At 46.6% G+C, this 22,539-nt stretch overlaps 1 protein-coding gene across 5 annotated transcripts in view; it reads left to right on the top strand.

Moving 5' to 3' along the window:
• Positions 1 to 968: 968 nt before the first annotated feature.
• PKNOX1 (PBX/knotted 1 homeobox 1) overlaps positions 969 to 22,539 on the top strand; it is a 278,453-nt gene continuing 256,882 nt past the window's right edge. For 3 of the 5 annotated variants that reach the window (XR_003852751.1, XR_003852750.1, XM_029577804.1), the window contains exon 1: positions 969 to 1,221. The gene's annotated coding sequence lies outside the window, so the exon portion shown is untranslated. Of the gene's footprint in view, positions 1,222 to 1,582; positions 3,205 to 22,539 lie in introns of those variants that run through there. The other 2 variants (XM_029577802.1, XM_029577803.1) reach the window with 2 other exon arrangements.

The raw sequence follows: 22,539 nt of genomic DNA on the forward strand, positions 1-22,539 counted from the left end.
GATGTGTCTGCTGTTTTGAATATGTTATCAATGTTTAGGAAATTTAAAAATTATATATTGGAGGGGGTGGAAATATGTGAGCCAAAAAAGTATCTGCCCTGGGTGCCAAATACTTTAGGTATGCCACTGTCTGTCTTTTCTCTTCCCACATCCTAGATTCCTGATGTTTCTCCATTTCTAATCCTCCAGATCTCCAGTCCTATTTCCTTCTCACACCACACACATAATCCTCATTTTCTCCTCTCCATCTTTTCCTTATCACTGAGATCTCTTCCTTGTACTGACATTTGAGATCCCTTTTCCTCATCCAACAACAAAAGAAAAAGAGATTATACAGATCGAAGCAAAGTTGGAAAACTTTTTATATTTTCTAATGTAAATAAAAGATGAAAATGTGCTTCAGAACTTGGTGAAGGTCATATTTAGTGCCATTTAGCTGGATCAGTTTTGGGGACAAAAGAGAGTGATGGGACTTTTCTTCCCTTCCCGTTTTTTAGGCTTCATGAGTGATCTCTTTTGTTTTTTTGCTCTGTCCATTTAAGTACACCTTGATTTTTCTCACCCATGACCTGCTTTGTTTTGTATTTTTCTTTTTGTTTAGCGTGGGCAGGGTAATTTGTGTTTAATGTTCAATTTAATTAACAAAATATGTTCATATATGCAATAAATTAAAAATAGCAATACCATAGTGTTGAGTTAAGCATCCCTAATCGTTTTGGAAAACCTATTATAATTCTGTATTGAAAAATTGCTGCAGCACAATGTTGCCTTTGCTGTTATTCCTGCCGGAATTTGTCAGTACAGAATAATAATAGGTTTATATATATGTAGAGAGAGAGTGAGTTAAAAAATGATGGCAGCCGTTGGTAGAAAGTGAAAACGAAGATCCCTCACATATAGAGAAGGACCTTCGTTTTCAGTTTCTACGAACGGCTGCCATCATTCTTCGGCTATGCACGACCTCCACCTTCCTTTTCAGCTCCTGAAAATCAACTCCCACGGTAGTATAATTCTGCGCATGCGTTTCACGAAAACCCGCCCCCTGCATAACCATTCGCACAATGAATATTCATTATGTGTTCTCTGCGAGTTGGAATTGCCCGCCCCTTCATGAATATTGAGGAGGAGCCTCAATCGACGGCGGAACGCCTTGACGCGGTGCGACACTGCGGGTCCCGATTGCTGCAACCGGTTGTCAGTTTGACGAAGATTGGCACTCAGGTAAGCTGTCACTCAAAATTTTCTTTTTCCGTACCCTATCAATCAAACAATCGCCAAAAACAAATGAGACGTTATAAAGAAGGTGGGCCGAGTGTGCCTCGTTGTGGGGCTTTGTGTGGATCCGAACTGAAACCGAGCATTCACCCAAATGTCTTTTTTCTTTTATTTGCATTTGTGTTGGAAATTTCTGGAAATGCCGTCAGCGTCGCTAGCCGTTTCTTTTGTGTGCGAGGAAAGAGTGCGCGCATTATGGGTGGGGGCGGGATGGGAAAGCGCGCGTTTTCAGAGTGGAAGTGTTGGCGCGCGGGCCGTCGGGGGGGGGGGGGGGGGCAGTCATTGTGGGGGATGGGTTGGGAGGGGAGGAATTTTGTCAGGATACGCAGGTCGTTGTTGGCTGACTAACGAGAGCGTGCGATCACGAACTCTTCTAACTAATGGCGGAGGGGGAACCACGGCAGGCGCTGGTTTAGGGCGGAGAGGGAAGTTGCTAATAGGTTCAGTGTGTGTGTGAGCTGAGAGCTCGCTGCCTGCAGCTGATATCAATTTAATGTTTCTTTTATACCCAGGAGAAATGGGAGTCCAGGACAGTGCTTGCATAGCTATTAAAATGAGCAAGAAAACCGAGTGCTATGAGATAGGGTCTTAAGGAGCATTATTGTCTAGGCCCTTGGGCTTCCGCAGAAGATAATGGGTAGATTTTGTTGTCTGGTTTAAACTCTTAACAGATTTTTAAAGATTTTGTGGCAGATTTGCATACTTATAGTATATAATTTTGCACCACTAAGCTTGCATAGTTTTTATTGAAAATCTTTCACATTGTTTATACAATAAACTATATACAAACAGTACAAAATTTGCCATTTATTGTAGTGATTAGTTTAGTAATTTGTAATTTTGTATTAATCTATTTTTAAATTAGTTTTAATTAGTAACTCCAAGGGCAATGATTCTTATTTTGGTATAGAATAATTATTTTATGAATTTTTCTGATAATGATTTTAGATATTGTATCTGTTTTTTTACTGTATTGTAAACTGACACGAAATTAACATAAATGTTTGGTAAATAAAAGTGAATAAATAAAATAAATTTAAGTAAAAGTAAAGATCTGTATTAAGTTACAATTGTTAACTGAAATTTCACTTTTGTCTTACAAGTAAATGGTAAAGTAATTTTGCTGCTGTGTTAATCCACTGGAATGCACAGAAATAAAGATTAGCAAATAAAAAAAAATGTTAACCATGTCTTGATTAGCTTTTGAGAATTAATACTCTTTCTCGGGCCAGAATTAGAAAGAACAAAAGATATTTACCAGAAAATAAAGTAGCACTGCTGCTGTAAGTGACTCATAAAAAGCATTCCAATGATAAGAGGAAAGAGGGGGGGGAATTTGATATTTAATCAAATGACAAGCGGTATAATTTTATGGTTTACGTAGCAGGTCCTCCTGGTTTGGCCACTAGATGTCACTGTCTCTGTAATTTAACACACTTTTGTAAGGAGACATTTATACCCCTTATTCCCTCCCACTTAGAGAGTCTGGATTGGATGCCTGAACACTAGCCCAGCCATTTTAAGACACTTGGGGGATCAGTTTGAGGAAGCAAAGGAAGAGTAAGGATGTTTGTTTTACACTCTGGTAAGGGTTCCCAGTTTCTTTTAGAAGTGACACCTTATAGTGCACCCCCTGCCAGAGGGTCCTTCTAATTTACAGCGAGAGAGATCCTTTAAGGGCAAAAGGGTACTCACCAGGGGACATAAGAAGATAAGAAATTGCCATGCTAGGTCAGACCAAGGCAAAAGCGCACCAAGAGGAGGGGATTTAAAGGGAGCTGGACCCGGAGGCGCCGCGCACCAAAGGGGCACGCCCCTTTGTTCATCCCTTTGTTCACCCCTGAGAAAACCCACAACGGACAACACCAATCATGGACAACGAAAGAACAGGACCAGGAATACAGAACATCAAAACTTGCCTAAACAGAGGTAATTATGGAAATGTTCTCTCGCATAAAAACAAAAATAGATACAAAACAAACAATACCAAGAAAACCCCATCAACCAACCTCATAGAAATAAAAAGGGCCAAAATAACTAACACCATCACAAACAAACTACTAATGATAACCTTCCTACTAGTAAACGCGCAATCTATTACAAAAAAATTACCTATAATCATGGACATGTTATATGACAAAAAACCAAGCTTCATAGCAATTACCGAATCATGGTTAAAAAAAGCAGACACTGTTTTAAAGAACCAAATCGCACATAAAAACTATGATGTTTTCTCAATCCCAAGAACAAATAAGAGAGGAGGGGGACTACTACTAATAATCGAAAAAAGTCTAAAATGTAAACTAATACCAACAATACCTACAAAAAAAACATGAAATCGCTGTTTGAAACTAATAACTTACAAATTTGCCTTATATACTGCCCCCCACCCTACTAGAACTACACATCTCCCCAATAATTGAATTCCTAACAACACACCTAAACACCTCCAAACCCACAATTGTACTAGGTGACTTCAACCTACACATGGACACGCACCCCTTATCTAACACATGTCAAACACTAATAGATTTCATGACAGCAGTAGGCTTCATCCTAACCACTGATAAACCCACTCACAAAGCAGGACACTCCCTTGATTTAACATTTATCAATCACGGCCACTTAGAACAAATCAAATCGGAATATACACCGATACCCTGGTCAGACTACTTCCTAACAGAATCCTCGATCAAATTTATGGAAAAACAAACGATACAAAACAGAGAACCCATCGAATTTAAATACCGCCTTCCATACCACATAGACTCCCTGAAAGACAAACTAGAAGAAAAACTAACCAAAATAGACTGCACCGACTGTGACTCCGCAACGACAGCGTGGACACAAACAACCAAAAACTTAGCCAATGAGATAAAACCAATAAAACGGATCAGCATAAAAGAACCTAAAGAAACAAACCCCTGACATAACGAAAAGATAAAGGTAGTCAAAAGAAACCTAAGGAAAAAAGAGAAGGAATGGAAAAATAATAAAATAACGGACAACCTGACTAAATACAGGAAACAACTAGCCTACTATAAACAAGTAATTCTCAACGCAACGAAACAATATTACAGGACTAAGAGAAATTCGCAAATAATCCAAGAGTCCTGTTCACCATAGTAAATAATCTCACAACTGACAAAACTGACAATTCACAGAGCCTACCAATAACTAAATGTAATGAAATAGCTACCACCTTTAATGACAAAATCATGAATCTAAAAGCAAAGATTCCTAAAATAAATAAAAAATCAACATGCAAAAAAGAGATGTTAAATAATGGGAAACATTCGACGAAATATCCGAAATAGAAGTTGAATCGATGCTAAAAAAAACTAAACCCAGCCCCACGTGCACAAGACACAATTCCAACCGTAGACTTAAAAAATGGAGCCAACATAGTTTCTCCAACTCTAACAAAAATGATTAACCTATCACTAAAAGAAGGAAGCATGCCAGACTCACTAAAAGGAGCAATAGTAAAACTGTTATATGTTACTCATATGTTAAGAAACGCTGTTTAATGTAACGCCTTTATTGCGACAGTTTTGTTCTTTGTAAACCGACCTGATTCGATACTTGTATTGAGAATGTCGGTATATAAAAATCCGAAATAAATAAATAAAACCAATTCTAAAGAAAAAAAACAGCGACCATCTAATCCTGAGTAATTATAGACCAGTATCAAACCTGCCCTTAATTGCAAAATTAATAGAAAAAACCCATACAAAAACAATTAGCAGAACACTTACAGAGCAATAATATACTGTACCCATCACAACATGGCTTCTGCAAAAACTTCAGCACTGAAACACTACTACTTGTACTAACATACAACATCATGAGAGGGTTTGACAGTGGTAAACAGTACATTTTAGTAATGCTTGACCTATCCGGCATTCGACACAGACATCATGACATATTGATAAATAGATTAGAAGAAATAGGATTAAGCAACATGACAATCAAGTGGTTTAAATCATACCTAAATAACAGATACTTCCAAGTGCAAATCAAAGAAGTAATGTCAGAGAAAATAAACCTGTAAACAGGAGTTCCACAGGGATCTGCCCTATCTGCCACACTATTCAACATATACATGCTGCCTTTATGTCACCTGCCAGCAGGTTTAGAGATTTCGCATTATATCTACGCCGATGATATGCAGTTAATACCCCCAATTGACGACACAATTGAGAAAACATTAAACTTAGCTAACATGTACCTAGATATAATAAAACAACTTCTAAACCAAATGGAACTAGTGATCAATATAGAGAAAACTGAATTCTTACACCTTGAACGAAAAAACATAGCGATCATTCAGAACTCAATTACACTCAACAACAACCAAAAAATACAACTAGCTGAGAAAGTACGAAACCTGGGAGTGATAATCAATTCAGAACTAAGTATGAAACAACACATATCTCAAAAAGTAAGAGAAGGATACGCCAAACTTATGTCTCTTAGAAGACTAAAACCACTACTAACGCCCACCAACTTCCGCTCAGTCTTACAAGCCCTAATTTTTTCCAGTACTGACTACTGTAATGCCCTCCTACTGGGCCTACCATACACCACAATAAGACCACTACAAATATTACAAAACACAGCGGCAAGAATTTTAACTGGGAAAAGTAAAAGAGACCATATCACCGAAACTTTAATAGAATTACACTGGTTACCCATTGAACAAAGAATACAATACAAGACTTTATGCACCATACACAATGAAAAAGCAGAGTGGCTGAACACAGCCCTCCGCGTACATACCCCCCACGGAAACCTAAGATCAAACAAAGCACTGCTAACTATTCCTTCAGTCAAGATGGCCAGACTAACCCAAGTAAGGGATAGGGCCCTATCCCTAGCAGGACCCCCAATATGGAACAATATGCCTTTAGAAATTAGACTGCAAAGAAACATCAAAACCTTCAGAAAAAGTTAAAAAAAATGGCTATTTAAGCAAGCATATCAGAAAGAGAATTGAGAGGAGAACCCAGGGAAATGTTGGTAGCGGTCAGTCAAACTCCCCCACACACACCTTTTTTCTTAAAGCGAGTGTTTCTCATTTTTTATATTCAAAATTCTTCCTTTTTATTTTTAAACAACAAAGAACTAGAGTTAAGTAGTACTATATCTTATAGCGGAGTAAGAAAAAGCTGGACTTGACTCATAACACCCACCAAATAATATTATTGTGAAATTATGTTACAGTATATTGATGGCACCTGTTTAAGAGTTAGAATTCTAGACACTTTATACAACATATAGTTTTTGTGCACTAATGTGAACCATTGTGATGGCACCCGCTTAACTACGGTATAGAAAAGATTTTAAATAAATAAATAAATCAAGCCCAGCATCCTGTTTCCAACAGAGGCCAAACCAGACCACAAGAACCTGGCAATTACCCAAACACTAAGAAGATCCCATGCTACTGATGTAATTAATAGCAGTGGCTATTCCCTAAGTAAACTTGATTAATAGCAGTTAATGAACTTCTCCTCCAAGAACTTATCCAAACCTTTTTTGAACCCAGCTACACTAACTACACTAACCACATCCTCTGGCAACAAATTCCAGAGCTTTATTGTGCATTGAGTGAAAAAGAATTTTCTCCGATTAGTCTTAAATGTGCTACTTGCTAACTTCATGGAATGCCCCCTAGGCCTTCTATTATTCGAAAGTGTAACTAACCGATTCATATCTACTCGTTCAAGACCTCTCATGATCTTAAAGACCTCTATCATATCCCCCCCTCAGCCATCTCTTCTCCAAGCTGAACAGCCCTAACCTCTTCAGCCTTTCCTCATAGGGGAGCTGTTCCATCCCCTTTATCATTTTGGTTGCCCTTCCCTGTACCTTCTCCGTTGCAACTATATCTTTTTTGAGATGTGGCAACCAGAATTGTACACAGTATTCAAGGTGCGGTCTCACCATGAAGCGATATAGAGACATTATGATATTTTCCGTTTTATTAACCATTCCCTGTACGTACCAGGATCAGTCCAGACTGTTGGGTTATGCCTCCCCTCCAGCAGATGGAGTCAGAGAGAAAAACTGAACGCACCCCCTAGATATACTGGTGCGCCACCTGCCATCCTTCAGTATTTCCTCTGACTCCAGCAGATTGAGAGACATAACCTGCAGTCCTGTCTATCCTGACACAAAATCTCTTTTCAGGTGTCATTTATTAATTTACTAGCCGTTAAGCCCGTAACAACGGGCTACATTTAACATTTTTTTTTCGGTCCATTTCCTTCCCACTTCCTCCCCCCTCTAGTCTCCCTCCCCCTCTCCACCTCACTCTCTCCTCCCCCCACTCTCTCCTCCCTCCCTCCCCCTCTTCACCTCACTCCCCTCCCCACTCTCTCCTCCCAGCTCACTCTCTCCTTCCTCCCCTCCTCCCCCCACTCTCTCCTCCCTCCCTCCCCTCACCTCCACCTCCCTCTCCTCTCCTCACCTCACCCCCCTCCCCCTCCTCACCTCACTCTCTCCCCCCTCCCCCACTCTCTCCTCCCTCCTCTCAGCTCACTCTCTCCTTCCTCCCCCTCTCTCAATCCCCTCCCCTTTCAGTCATCCACACCCGGCAGACAGGGGGGTGTCCCTCCCTCGCGCGCCGCCGCTACTGCTCCTCCCTCCCTCGCGCGCGTCGCCGCCGCTCCTCCCGCTCCTGCTTGTTGTTGTTGTCGCCGCCGCTCCTGCTCCTAAGGAGCGTTAAGCCCGTAACAACGGGCTACATTTAAAAAAATTTTTTCGTCCATTTCCTTCCCACTTCCTCCCCCCTCTAGTCTCCCTCTCCTCACTCTAGTCTCCCTCCCCCCTCTATTCTCCCTCTCCTCCCCCCACCTCACTCTCTCCTCCTTCCCTCCCACCTCCCCCCTCTATTCTCCCCCACCTCACTCCTCCCTCCCACCTCCCCCCTCTTTTCTCCCTCTCCTCCCCCTTCTATTCTCCCTCCCTCTCAGCTCACTCTCTCCTCCCTCCCTCTCAGCTCACTCCCCTCCCCTTTCAGCTCATCCACAACCGGCAGACAGGGGGTGTGTCCCGCGCGCGCCGCCGCCGCTACTGCTCCTCCCTCCCTTGCGCGCGCCGCCGCTACTGCTCCTCCCTCCCGCGCCGCCGCCGCTCCTGCTCCTCCCGCTCCTGCTCGTCGTCGCCGCCGCTGCTCCTGCTCGTTGCTGCTACCGCCGCCGCCGCTAGCAGGCGCCATTTTTTGGGGGGGGGGGCACGCTCTGCTCTGCTCTGCTCTGGCCGACGTGCTCGCATGCGCGGTAGAGCTGCTCTCTACTGCGCATTTGCGGCGCGTCGGTCAGGGCTCCCTTATCTTGTAGATTGACTTGTACTGTCTAGATCGATTAGTTATTTCTCTGTTTAGTTTAAAAAAAAAAAAAAAAAAAAAGTGGGTCTGTTTTAGTTTCTTGTTTTTTCCCTGTTTGCAGCGCAGCGTGCTATTCCTATACAGGCAGGCTGAGAGAGCTTTGCTCTTCTTTATTTTCCCGGTTGGTGTCCCTTTGGTCGGGGGGAAAGTCTACCGGTGGTCCGGTCACCCTCCCCCGCCTGTTCCTGTTTTATTCCAGGGGGTTTTTTCTCCTGAAGAGGGCTTCTGTTTATTAAAAAAAAAAAAGATAAAATAAATAAAAGGCTATTTTAATTTCAGTGTGAGGACCCGTTAGTCCTGTTGGTAACAGGCTGCGGTCCCTTGTAGCCCTAGCCTGCCGCGCAGACCAGGGACTCCAGAGGGGGTGAGGTTTCTTCACCCGGAGATTTTTTCCTGTTGCTGTTTTTTGGCGCGAATTTGCTGCTCCCAACCAGATACTCACGGTTCAGTCGTAGGATGCCCCGAGCTTCGGCCTGCACGGCCTGTGGCAAGGCGGGGGCGCGACTCTCCAGGGAAGGTCTCTGCTCCCATTGCATTCCCGGGGGCCGAGCGCAGCCCGCAGCACAGCTTTTCGTCCCTCTTCAGAGCGATCAGGGAGCCTGGCAGCCGCGCGGTCCTCAGCCCCGCCCCCCACTGTTAGGGAGCCGGCGGCCATTTTGACCACGCGGCAGCCTGCTGATTCAGCATCGGAGGAGGAGGATTCTTCTCATTTCTCTCCTCCTGCATTGAGCCCGTGCAGTGGATCGGAATTGGATGCTCCTCCGGCCCCTCCCCCCCGGGTCCAGCCCACGGGGGGCTCCAAAAGGAAAGTGCCTTTTTCTTCAAAATTTGTCCTGTTGATGCATCAGGCATTTTTAGACGCGGAGGCAGGTTGGGAGCCGGATGAACCCCCTCCCCCTAAGGTTCCCAGAGTCTCTCCTGAGCGGGGCAGAATCTCTCCTGAGCGGGGCAGGTCTGGGTCTCGGGACAACACGGGGGGTTCAGATGCAACCAGACTTTATTCATTAGGAGGCAAGGGGGGTCCGGTAGCTCCGGATCTCACCCAGGGGTCTCCGGATGGCACAGGATCTCCGGATGGTACGGGGACAGAGGTCTCTGACGCTCCGGGTGCGCTCGAAGGCGATGACCCCCAGATTCTGCGCCTGTTTAGCAAAGACGAGCTTAACTTTTTAATCCTTCATGTTTTGAAGGAGTTAGAGATCCCAGCGCCACAGCAGGACACTGACACTTCCACGGGGGACATAGCTATGGCAGGTTTGAGGGCCCCCCCCACAGTCTTTTCCCTTACATGCCAAGGTTTTACAGCTAGTATCCAAAGAATGGGAGGTGCCGGAGGCATCACTGAGAGTCAGCAGGGCCATGAATAAATTATATCCCCTGCCTGCAGATTCTTTGGATATTTTTAAGGTCCCCGCCGTGGACTCTGCGGTGACGGCTGTAGTTAAGCATACTACCATACCTGTCACAGGAGGGATAGCTTTGAAGGATCTCCAAGACAGAAAGTTAGAAGTGCTGTTAAAGCGCATCTTTGAGATAGCGGCATTGGGGGTCCGAGCAGCGGCATGTAGCAGTATGGTTCAGCGCGCTACTCTCCGCTGGGTTCAACAATTGCTTACCACACAGGAGCTACCACCAGCCGAGGCTGAGCAGGCTAACTGTGTGGAGGCAGCGGTTGCTTACACGGCGGATGCCTTGTATGATTTGTTGCGAACCTCGGCCCGCACTATGTCATCGGCGGTCGCTGCTCGGCATTTACTCTGGCTTAGGCGTTGGTCGGCGGATGCCTCGTCAAAGTCGCGCCTCGCATCTTTTCCCTTCAAGGGGAAGTTGCTGTTTGGGGAGGAGCTGGATCAGCTCATCAAAGACTTGGGGGAGAACAAAGTGTATAAGTTACCGGAGGACAGGCCCCGTTCGTTTCGTTCTTTTGGGAATGTACGATCCCGCTTTTGGGGACAACGCCGGTTCCGTATGGGAAGGGGGGCTCCTTTCCCACAGAAACAGCAGGTTCCCAGGTCTCAGCCTTGGTCTCCTTCCTTTCGAGGCAGGCGGCCACAGCGTCTGGGATCCACGCAGAACCTGTCCACCGGCAAGCCTTCGCAATGAAGGCGCGCAGGCCCATTCCTCCCTCCCCTGCATCGGAGGTCGCTTGTCCCAGTTTTGGGAGGAATGGGTCAAGGTCACGTCGGATCAGTGGGTTCTCGACGTAGTTCGTTACAGCTACAAGTTGGAATTTGCTCGGCCCCTCCGGGATCTTTTTATGGTCTCTCCCTGCGGTCCTCAGGAGAAGCGGCAGGTTATCGCCCACACGGTGCACAGGTTACGGTCTCTGGGGGCGATATTGCCGGTTCCTCCGGAGGAGACCAGAACAGGCAGGTATTCCATTTACTTTCTGGTCCCGAAGAAGGAAGGTACGTTTCGCCCAATTTTGGATTTAAAAAAAGTGAACAAGGCATTGCGGGTTCCCCGGTTTCGGATGGAAACGCTAAGGTCTGTTATTGCGGCCGTCCACAAGGGAGAATTTTTGGCTTCTTTGGATCTGGCCGAGGCGTACCTTCATATCGGGATCAGGGAACGTCACCAGAGGTACCTCAGATTCACAGTTCTGGGGGAGCACTTCCAGTTTTGCGCTCTTCCGTTCGGGCTAGCCACGGTCCCGAGAGTATTCACCAAGGTTCTCGTCGTAGTTGCAGCCTATCTGCAACGTCAAGGAATTCTGGTGCATCCCTATTTGGACGATTGGCTCATCCGGGCGAAGTCGGAAGAGGCGTGCCGACGAGCAGTCCAGTCGGTCATGCAGCAACTTCAATCGCTAGGTTGGGTCATCAACTTTGCGAAAAGCCAGTTGGTCCCGAGTCAACAGTTGGAATTTTTGGGGGCGCGCTTCGATACCTTAGAGGGCAAAGTATTCCTCATGCAGCAGCGCCTAGAGAACCTGATGTTTCAGGTGCAGACCTTGCTAGCTCTACCGTTACCTACGGCTTGGGATTACTTACAAGTCATTGGACATATGGTTTCTACTCTGGAAATGGTGCCGTGGGCCTTTGCTCATATGCGTCCTTTACAGCGAGCTCTCCTCTCCCGCTGGGACCAGAAATCGGAGGATTACGGTGTCCAATTGCTGCTGTTGGAGCCGGCTCGGTCCAGTTTGGCTTGGTGGTTAATCCCAAACAATTTATTGCAGGGGGTGGACCTAGAGCCGCCCCCGAGGATCGTAGTGACGACGGATGCCAGTTTGACAGGCTGGGGAGCGGTCTGTCAGTCCCACGCGGTGCAAGGGCTGTGGACCCCTCTTCAGGCAGCTTGGTCCATCAACCGTCTAGAGACCAGAGCGGTACGGCTCGCCTTACGCCACCTTCTTCCGTTGGTTCGAGGTCGGGCGGTGCGAGTTCTATCGGACAACGCAACCACGGTAGCGTATATAAATCGTCAGGGCGGCACAAGAAGTCGGCCGGTGGCGGACGAAGCGTCGCGGTTGATGTCCTGGGCGGAACGTCACCTATCCCGCATAGCGGCTACCCACATAGCGGGCGTCGACAAAGTACAAGCGGATTATCTCAGTCGTCAATACTTGGATCCCGGAGAGTGGGAGCTCTCAGCCGAGGCAATGAGCCTCATCACCCGACGATGGGGAACTCCGCATCTGGACCTGATGGCGACTCGGCAGAATGCGCAGGCGGCGCGTTTCTTCAGTCGAAGGCGAGAACACGGGTCGGAGGGGGTGGATGCCCTGGTGCTTCCATGGCCTCGGCACATCCTCCTCTATGTGTTTCCCCCGTGGCCCCTAATAGGAAAGGTGTTAAGATGCATAGAATCCCATCGAGGTCCAGTGATTCTAGTGGCTCCAGAGTGGCCAAGAAGACCGTGGTTTGCGGATCTTGTCAACCTGGCACAGGACGGTCCTCTCAGATTGCGTCATCTTCACCACCTGCTTTGGCAGGGACCCGTATTTTTCGATCTGGCGGACCGCTTCTGTCTGGCGGCTTGGCTTATGAGAGGCGGCAGTTAAGGAGGAAAGGATACTCAGAACCTGTCATTTCCACTCACCTTCGGGCGCGCAGACCCTCCACTATGCTAGCCTACGCCAGAGTGTGGAAGGTGTTTGACTCATGGTGCGCTGCATCTAAACTCCCGCCGCGAAGGGCCTCGGTAGGGGATATCCTTACGTTCTTGCAGACGGGTTTAAAAAAGGGGTTAGCTTACAGTTCTCTGAGGGTTCAGGTGGCGGCCCTGGGCTGTTTGAGGGGCAAAGTGGACGGGTACTCGCTCGCCGTCCACCCGGATGTAGCTCGTTTTTTGCGGGGCGTTCGGAACTTGCGTCCACCATTTCGACCCCCTTGTCCTTCCTGGAGTTTGAATTTGGTGCTCAAAGGTCTCGTCAAGGCCCCCTTTGAGCCCCTCAGGAGGGCGTCGCTAAAGGATCTCACGCTCAAAACCGTGTTCCTAGTGGCAATTGCGTCAGCCCGTCGGGTGTCGGAACTCCAGGCACTTTCGTGCAGGGATCCGTTCTTACGGATTTCGAGTGCCGGCGTTTGAAAGTAAGGTCCCGTCGTTCTTACCGAAGGTGGTATCGGCTTTTCACCTTAATCAGACAGTAGAATTACCTTCATTCTCAGAGTCGGACCTAAAGTCTTCGCACGGGTCCGACTTGAAGCGTCTAGATGTGCGGCGAGTGCTCATGAGGTATTTGGAGGTAACTAATACATTCAGACGGTCGGATCACTTGTTTGTCCTGTGGCAGGGGCCCAAGAAGGGCCTACAGGCGTCCAAAGCAACTATTGCTCGTTGGCTGAAGAGTTCGATCGCATCCACGTATATTGGCTGTGGTAAGTCTGTTCCTGAGGGGCTCAAGGCGCACTCTCTGCGTTCTCAGGCTACTTCCTGGGCAGAAAGTCGTTTGGTTTCTAGCCAGGAGATTTGCAGAGCAGCCACGTGGAAGTCATTGCATACCTTCGCTCGACATTATCGGCTTGATGTTGGCGGCACATCAGCTGATTCCTTTGGCAGCAGTGTCATTCGAGCGGGACTCTCTGGGTCCCACCCCATTTAAGGAGGCTTGGGTACATCCCAGCAGTCTGGACTGATCCTGGTACGTACAGGGAAAGGAAAATTATGTTCTTACCTGATAATTTTCGTTCCTGTAGTACCAAGGATCAGTCCAGACGCCCGCCCGGTTTTGACTGTCAAGAGAGTCTGCTCCGATAACCGGTTTCTTTACCATAGTTCAACAAGGTAGGTGCCTATCCCTTTCCTTTGATTTTAGAGGGTGGTGCCTTTTTGATAATTTTGTTAATATGTGCCAAGTTCTGGCATGTGAGAGTTTAACTATTTGATCTAGACGGTTGCCATGGTTTCATTCGTGGCTAAGTTGGCGGAGGATTTGTTTTGCTTTCTTCTGCTTTGTTATACTTTATACTGAAGGATGGCAGGTGGCGCACCAGTATATCTAGGGGGTGCGTTCAGTTTTTCTCTCTGACTCCATCTGCTGGAGGGGAGGCATAACCCAGCAGTCTGGACTGATCCTTGGTACTACAGGAACGAAAATTATCAGGTAAGAACATAATTTTCCTTTCCCTTCCAAATAATTCCTAACATTCTGTTTGCTTTTTTGACTGCTGCAGCACTCTGAGCCGACGATTTTAAAGTATTATCCACTATGATGTCTAGATCTTTTTTCTGGGTGGTAGCTCCTAATATGGAACCTAACATCGTGTAACTACGGCAAGGGTTATTTTTCCCTATATGCAACACCTTGCACTTGTCCACATTAAATTTCATCTGCCATTTGGATGCCCAATCTTCCAGTCTTACAAGGTCTTCCTGTAATGTATCACAATCCGCTTGTGATTTAACTACTCTGAATAATTTTGTATCATCCGCAAATTTGATGACCTCACTCGTATTCCTTTCCAGATCATTTATATATATATATATATATATATATATATATATATATATATATATATATATATAGAAAAGCATCAGTCCAAGTACAGATCCCTGAGGCACTCCACTATTTACCCTTTTCCACTGAGAAAATTGACCATTTAATACTACTCTCTGTTTCCTGTCTTTTAACCAGTTTGTAATCCACGAAAGGACATCGCCTCCTATCCCATGACTTTTTAGCTTTCTTAGAAGCCTCTCATGAGGGACTTTGTCAAACACCTTCTGAAAATCCAAATACACTACATCTACCGGTTCACCTTTATCCACATGTTTATTAACCCCTTCAAGACAGCGAGCCTACTCTAGACCCTAAGTTGGGCAAGTACCAGTGATGGATCCTGGTGTTAGAGAGAGTGAAGATAGAAGAAGTATCTAGTTTAATCTTTAGAAGTATTTTTTTGGGCTCTAGCAAGGTAGGGATGTTTTTTGCTCCCCCTTCCCCACCTGGATTGCAGAGCTGAATACTAGCCTGATCCTATAGACGTTTCCCCAAGAGAAGGCCCCCAGAAACATCAGAAAATACAGGATGAGAAAACAAGGAAGGAAAAAAAAAAAAGAGCAGCAGACCCCAGTCAGATCTCCACATGCCTAAAGGGACCATGGCAGGCTGGGAGTCCAAGGAGAAGAATACTATAGATAGGATTTTTGCAGTAAAGTTGGGGACCCCTCCACTGGGATTCCCTCACAGCCTCTGGCTATACTGCGCACATTAAAAATCACCATGGGGCTATCCAGATGCCTGAAAGGACACCTACCTACCTGAAATCACACATGCACCAACATTCAGATGTAACTAATATTATGGATGGATGGACTTTAGTTTGAGCATGATCAACTTTTGTTTAACAACCAAACCTAGTCCTGTTTGAATTCTTACAGCCTCTTACCTTATGGGAAGCACCAATACAGTATACATTAACTGGGCCATAAGCGAGAGCTTCCCTCTGTAAAAGGAATCCTCCACCAGGGACTGAGAGTCAAGCATGAGATGTAACATAGGGAGAGGACCTAAGATGGCGCCCTGAGAAGGTGTACCTTCGCTAGCTCCGGTTCCAGTTTCTTCTTTATTTGGCTGAGAGAGCCGCGGATATCGAATTTCCCAATGCCTCACAAAAGGAAAGGTAAAGTTCGGGTCTTCCCACCGGACCCGAGCTCTGCTGTCGGACAGCGATTGATTTCCGACTTTGCCCTCCGACCAACGCAACTAGGGGTGTCAGTCCCCGTTGGAGAGCAGGCTGGAGGAGAGCCTTACTCTCCTGGGGAACTTTCACTGAGCCCTCCCGAATTTAGAACACCGCCGAGAACTTTGCCTCCAACAGTCGACCGAGGAGCTGAGTCGCAGCCTGATGACATCACCGGGAGAGACTCGCTGGGTGGCCCAGACGCCGACCGAACGAGTGGAGAGGAGGGAGTCATTGTGGATCCCCGAGAATCTGAAACACCGGGAGGAGTAGGTGGAACGGCGGTGGTAAACCCCCAGAACATCGGGTGAATTAGACGAAATCGTTGGTCTTGGGGTAAGAAACCTCTCCCGGCAATTAAACAAACCGGCGGTAATAACCCTAGACAATATCTGGGAACTCATGGCAGGAATGTCTTCTAAGCTAGATGTTCAAGCTCAAAAACTGGACGAGATTGCGGCTAAGGTCGGAATTCTCGAAAAGGACACAAGAATTAAATTTAAAGAGCAAGATAACTCAATAAAGAAAATTAATGAAGATATAAAAAGCCTCCAAAATGCAAATGCTACAATGGTTTTAGAAAAAGTATCATCCCTGAGAAGGCTTGAGTCCATTGAAAATTATATGAGACATCTTAATCTAAGACTGTTAAATTTTCCAGTTATATCAGGGGAAATACCCCGATTGTCCTTCAGGAAATATGCAATGGAGGTATTAAAAATCCCATGCGAAGAGATACCACCTGTTAAAAAACTCTTCTTTTTGCCTAAGAGAAGCAGCACACTGTTAACATTTCCTCCACAGTCAGATTTTCAAAACCTGACAGATTATTTGGAAAACTCTAATGATGAAATAATGGATCGTGCAGTGCTTTTTGTCTCTTTTTTTGATGAAGTGGCGGTCTCATTGATAATGAAGAGTTATTTAAAAAATATTAATGCTTTCTTTCATGGGGCCTTAATTCAAATGTATCCAGACCTAGCAATTGCGTAGAAAAGAATTCTTATCTTTGAGAGCTGAGACCATAGCATTAGGGGGTAGCTTTAAGTTACGCTATCCCTGTAAATGTATCATCCAACTGGCCAGAGATACCTATGTTTTCTTTTTACCGGAACAGTTGAGGGCTTTTATTTCTGGTAGGAGACTTCCTGATGAGGAATAACGGGTATATATGAATATGTTGGTGGTCAGGGCTCCTAAATTTGAAAATGCTTATGTTATATACTCCTCGTTAGAGTTTCTGTTCTCTCCCATTTTTCCTATGTAACAAGAGATTTGGATAGAGATATTTTGACTTGTATGATTCATAAGGCTGGTTAGCCTCAGATTATTTGTATATTATATCTCTGTATTTCCAATACAAATGTTTATTTGTATATTTGTCAAAAGATTATAAATAAAAAAAAAAAAAAAAAGCATGGGATGTAATATGCTAGTTGGAACAGCCCCTGAAAAAATAAATTAGCTTTGTGCCTTAGGAGCAACAATCCTCCAAAAAAGGGGCTACACTTACAACAGGGATAGGCAATTCCAGTTCTGGAGTGACACAAACAGGTTAGGTTTTCAGGATATCCACTGTATGCAGATATCTTTTTGTCAGTTTTAATCATTTTAACTTCAAAAGCGATCAGACACCTTGGAACTGATAAACCAGGACTCAAAAAGATGTAAGTTTCCTAGTACATTATAAGCAAAAATAAAATAATACCTTACAAACTTTAACCTTTCTTTTCCCGTTGATAGCAGGGCTGAATTAGCCATGCTGCCATGGGAACTGTCCATCAGGCCCGGTAGGCGGAGCTTGTGTAGTAGAATACAGAACTTTGCTCTGTGCCCCTGCGCGTGCCTTCCCGCGTAGCAGAACGGATTCTCCTCAGTCTTCTTTCCGCGTGCGGGATCGCATGCGGGGCTTAGTAGTTCTCAGTGAAGAAAGAAGATTAAAAAATGTCAAAAAAGATAGATCCGAGGCCGTCGAGCTTCAAGCCCTGTTCATGTGGGAAAATCATGTCTATCGCAGATGGACATGATTTTTGTTATCGGTGCTTGGGCGCCGAGCATGAACAGGCCTCTTGTCCCCACTGCGTCCGTATGTCCCCTCGAGCTATGAGGCAGCGAGCGCTAAAGATTCAGCAGCTTCAAGTCGCAGCAAGAGGACCGTATGCTCCCCCTTCGGAAGCCCATTCCTCGCCGGGACCTAGAAAGAACAAGGCCCCGAAGGTAAGAAGGGCAGCCTCCGTGGAGCCGTCGAAATTCCGGCACGGGGGCAGTTCAGAAGGGGCGCATCACCGTAAATACTCGACACCAAGAGAGCCCTCTGCCACCCGAACAACGTTCTCCCCTGCCTCCGCCGGCTTCGATGTCGTCCGCATCGTCAAAGCGCCAGAAGGAGCGCGGAGCGCACCGGGAGGAGCACAAGGAGCGCCGGGAGTGGCGCGGATAGTGCTGGGGGCGACGCAGCAGGCATCGGGAGAGGCACATAGCATGCTGGGCAGGGCACAGGAAACGTCGGAAAAGCCAAGTAACGCATCCGGAGCGATGCAGGCAGCGGCAAAAAGGGCGCGGGAGGTGTCGATGGAGCCACATAGAGTGCCGAAGTCAAAAAATGGGGCGTTTGACGTCGATGCAGGCAGCGTCGAAGATGGCGCATGGAACAACGGAGAAGGCGCATAAAGTGTCAACAGGAATGCATGGAGCATCGAAGACAGCGCACGGAGTGTCGAAGTCGACGCATGAATACTCGATATCGACGCATAAGATGTCCAGATCAATGCAAGGAGGACAGCGCAGGACCCACTGGCGCCGAAACAGACACACAGATCGGTGCACACATCAACGGACAAAGCGCCGGGAGTGCCACAAAGTGTATTGGAACAGAAGCAGACTGGTTATCCGCCGCATAAGTCTCATTTTTCCAGTCGGGATAGACACCGCTCCAACAAATCATCACACATGTTGAGTAGAACGGGACGAGATACGTCACCAGACCCCTCTAGTTACGGTCAATCCCATAACAGTGATCATCCTTAATCGGAGGACGAATACGTTAAAATTCCTTCATATTCCTCTTCCGAGTTGTCGTTCGCATCGGTGAGGGTGTTCTCAGATCTCTCATCTGCGTCACGTCGCAGACATTCGGACGAAAATTTGCAAGAACCACTGATTAAAAGGCAGAAGATTACCCAGGATTTACAACCGCAAAAACATCAACCGCAAGGTTCAGAAGCGCTTATCCTGAAGGCAGCTTTGCCTCCTCAAGGGTTGGGTAAAAAGGAAAAACCACAGATGCCGCCTCAAACGAGGGAAGCGTTCTCACACCTGTCATTGGTACTATCGGGGTTTTTTGAAGTAATGCAATCAACATTTCAATTGCCATATTCCCCGACGGATAATGATAGTGACTCTCCACAAGAATCCTCTCCACCCTCCCTGGGAGAAGTAACAACGAAGCCCACAGGTCACCAGTCACCTCTACAAGTGGACCCAATACCAGTTCCACAAGACCCATCCTCTCTGGGGGACCCGGATTCACCACACTCATCTCCTCACACTTCAACGGGATACCCATCCGATCCTCCGGAGGATCCTCCCGAACCATACTCTCCACTGGAGGATCTATCGTACTCCAAATTTCTAGAGAAAGTGGGATCCGTGTTAAATCTCGAAATACAAAAGACCCCTGACCCACGAGTGGCAACTTTGATGCTCCTGCCGAACCTACTTCCTTACCTTCACACAAGGTATTGACTCCATCCTTGAGAAGTCATGAGAGACTCCGTTTTCCATCACTCCAGTGGCTAGGAAAACTGATTTGAAATTCCGAATGCGGCAGTCCCCCTTTTACTCGGTGCCACAACTACCACACTCGTCGCTGGTCGTGGAATCAACTATGCAACGGGCTAAAAAGCATAGATTACATGCATTATTATCGTTTCAGGGGGCTATGTTGTCGGCATGAATCCAACAACATCAATTCTATATCGTTCAATATTTATTTGAATGCCTGCAAACTTTAAAGACCAAGATCCCGGTGACAGAACAACCTGATCTCAATCTCCAACCTCCCGTTCTAGACATGGAAGAGGGCGTCCGCCACCTCCTTCGTACAATCTATGAGGGATTTGAATCTTCATCTCGCATTTCAGCCTCCGCAATTGCAGCCCGTAGGCTAGCATGGCTTCATTCCAGCTCTATACATGAGGACGTGCATACCAAACTGGCAAATTTACCCTGTAAGGGAGACAATCGGAGATAAATTCCAAGAGACGGCCAAGGTAAAGGATCAGGTGGTGGCGGTGCAATCTCCCACGCAACCGTCCCTATATCATCCACAAAGAAAATACTTCCCACCCGCCCATAAACAACCATATCAGCGCAGACTGTTTAGACAATATACTTTGTACTGTCCTACTACTTATGCTCAGCCTCAATGCCCGCACCAGCAACAACAACAGCAGCAAAACAGGCGGGGTAGACCACAGAGCCCACGTCAACAAAACCAGCAATCAGCTTTATCCACTAAGACGCAATCCTCTTTTTAGTAATGCAACCACCACCAATGCAATTGCACCCACCAGGCAGAATCTCATCTCGACTGCCCGAATGGGACAGAATAACAACAGATCAGTGGGTTTTGGAGGTCATAGAGAAGGGATACCAATTGCAATTTTCAACGACTCCGCAACTCCCTCACCTACCGAGTCGGATTATACCAAAACCACAACCCCAATTATTGAAGGAGATCCGATCCCTTCAACACCAGCAGGCAATTCGTCTCATTCCACTTCATGCCAGACAGAGAAGTTTTTATTCCCCATATTTCCTCATTCCCAAGAAATCAGGTGGCCAGAGACCGATCCTGGACCTCAGGGAGTTGAACAAGCACCTACACAAGGAGAAGTTCAAAATGGTGTCTCTAAAGAATATCCTACAGCTCCTACAACCCAACGACTGGATGTGTTCCATAGATCTGAAGGATGCATATACACACATACCTATCCACCCCTCTTCGTGGCGGTACCTGTCATTCCAGTACCAGAACAACCACTACCAGTTTCAGGTGCTTCCTTTTGGGCTGTCGGCAGCCCCCAGAGTGTTCAGAAAGTGCATGGCAGTGGTGGTGGCACACTTACGAAAACTGGGCATTTGTATATTCCCATATCTGGACGATTGGCTCCTGGTAGCATCCAGCCCAGAGGTGCTCCACCAACAACTGCAATAAACCATCCAGTGTTTGGATCCTTTGGGACTGATAATCAACTATACCAAGTCTACTCTCATACCCACACAGGTCCTACAGTTCATCGGGGCTTGCCTGGATACCTGACAGTCCAGGGCCTTCTTACCAAGGGACAGAGCTGCAGAGATGCGCCGCCTACTGCCTTCCCTCCGATACACTCCGACACTCACGGCACGTCAAGTCTTCACAGTCCTGGGACATATGGCAGCGGCCATATTCACCATCCCAAATTCAAGACTACACATGCGACATCTACAGTGGGGCTTAAAACAGTGGACACAACATTCACAACCACTGTTAAACAGGTTGACCCTCACCTCTGAGATGAAGAAGGACATAGACTGGTGGCTCCAAAAGAAAACGCTCACCAAGGGAGCATTGTTCAATCCGCTATCACATAACATCCTACTCACCACCGATGCCTCTCGCAAGGAGCACACTTGGACCAGTTACAAACGCAGGATTGGGGCCCCCCCAAGCTGGCCAAAAGTTCCGGTTGTGTCCAATGAGGGTCCCGGAGCAAACGCGCGGGGAATCACGTGACGTCCGCGTCACGTCGATGTTCGCAGAGTAGGGAGAAAGACTCGAAAAGATTTCGGAGAGCGATCCTGTTTGCTTCGGTGGCACAAGGCCTCATAAAAGAAAATCTGTTTTAAGTGGTAGCGAAAAGCTCTGGGACTTTCCTCCAGGCCATATCTTAGATTGTAGGTGGCCTGCCATGCCAAAATGCTGTTAGCGTAAGTTCCAAAGTGCTCTTTGAGGGCAAACTCAAATGTGTCTAAGGAATCTTTTTTCCTCGTTGGGGATGCTAGCTATGTATTTTCTAGCTTCTTTACTGAAACTCCATGGGAGTAGGGCTACCCGATCTTTTTCAGAATGGGAACCCACTGCCTCAAAAATTTCATGCAACCTTGTTAAGAGCTGCAAAATATCTGAGCCAGAATTTTCCCAAAAGGGAGTGATTAGTGTTTGAAGGAGCTTAATTTGTTGGTGAGGTTTGAAGTTCCCCCTAGTGTCTTCTGGTGGTAAGCTGGTTGGGGTGTTGGCTTCTGATCCCAGCCCCATTTTTGGGAGGATGGGAGGGGCAGCTTCCTCTCCCCATCCCAGGCTGTATTGGGGGGGGGGGGGAGGGCAGGTGTGTGTGTCTCTTGCCTTTGTACTGGCGAGAGATTTTGGCTGCATTTAGAAGCTAACCCCTTTGCTTTGCCCCATATCTTAAGCTTTTCCCGTGGTTCTGGTAATTTCTCCCAGTCTTGGGAAAAAGGCTGTCTGTTGTGCATTCCTCTTTCTACCCTCACCGATCCTTAGAAGAGGTGTGGGGTCGGGCACTTGGGTGGTATTGCAATATTCTGTTGCCTGCATGCTCTGCTTTGGAGAGACATTGCTTGACATCAGAATATTCTCTGTCTTTTCTTTTAGTAACTGGATCATACTTTGGGATAGCTGTAACTGATACCTGGATTCATTTAAATTAAGTAACAATTCCTGTTTCTCCTTTTCTAGATTAC

This window comes from Rhinatrema bivittatum, chromosome 15, assembly GCF_901001135.1.
Source record: "Rhinatrema bivittatum chromosome 15, aRhiBiv1.1, whole genome shotgun sequence".
Lineage (NCBI taxonomy): Eukaryota > Metazoa > Chordata > Amphibia > Gymnophiona > Rhinatrematidae > Rhinatrema > Rhinatrema bivittatum.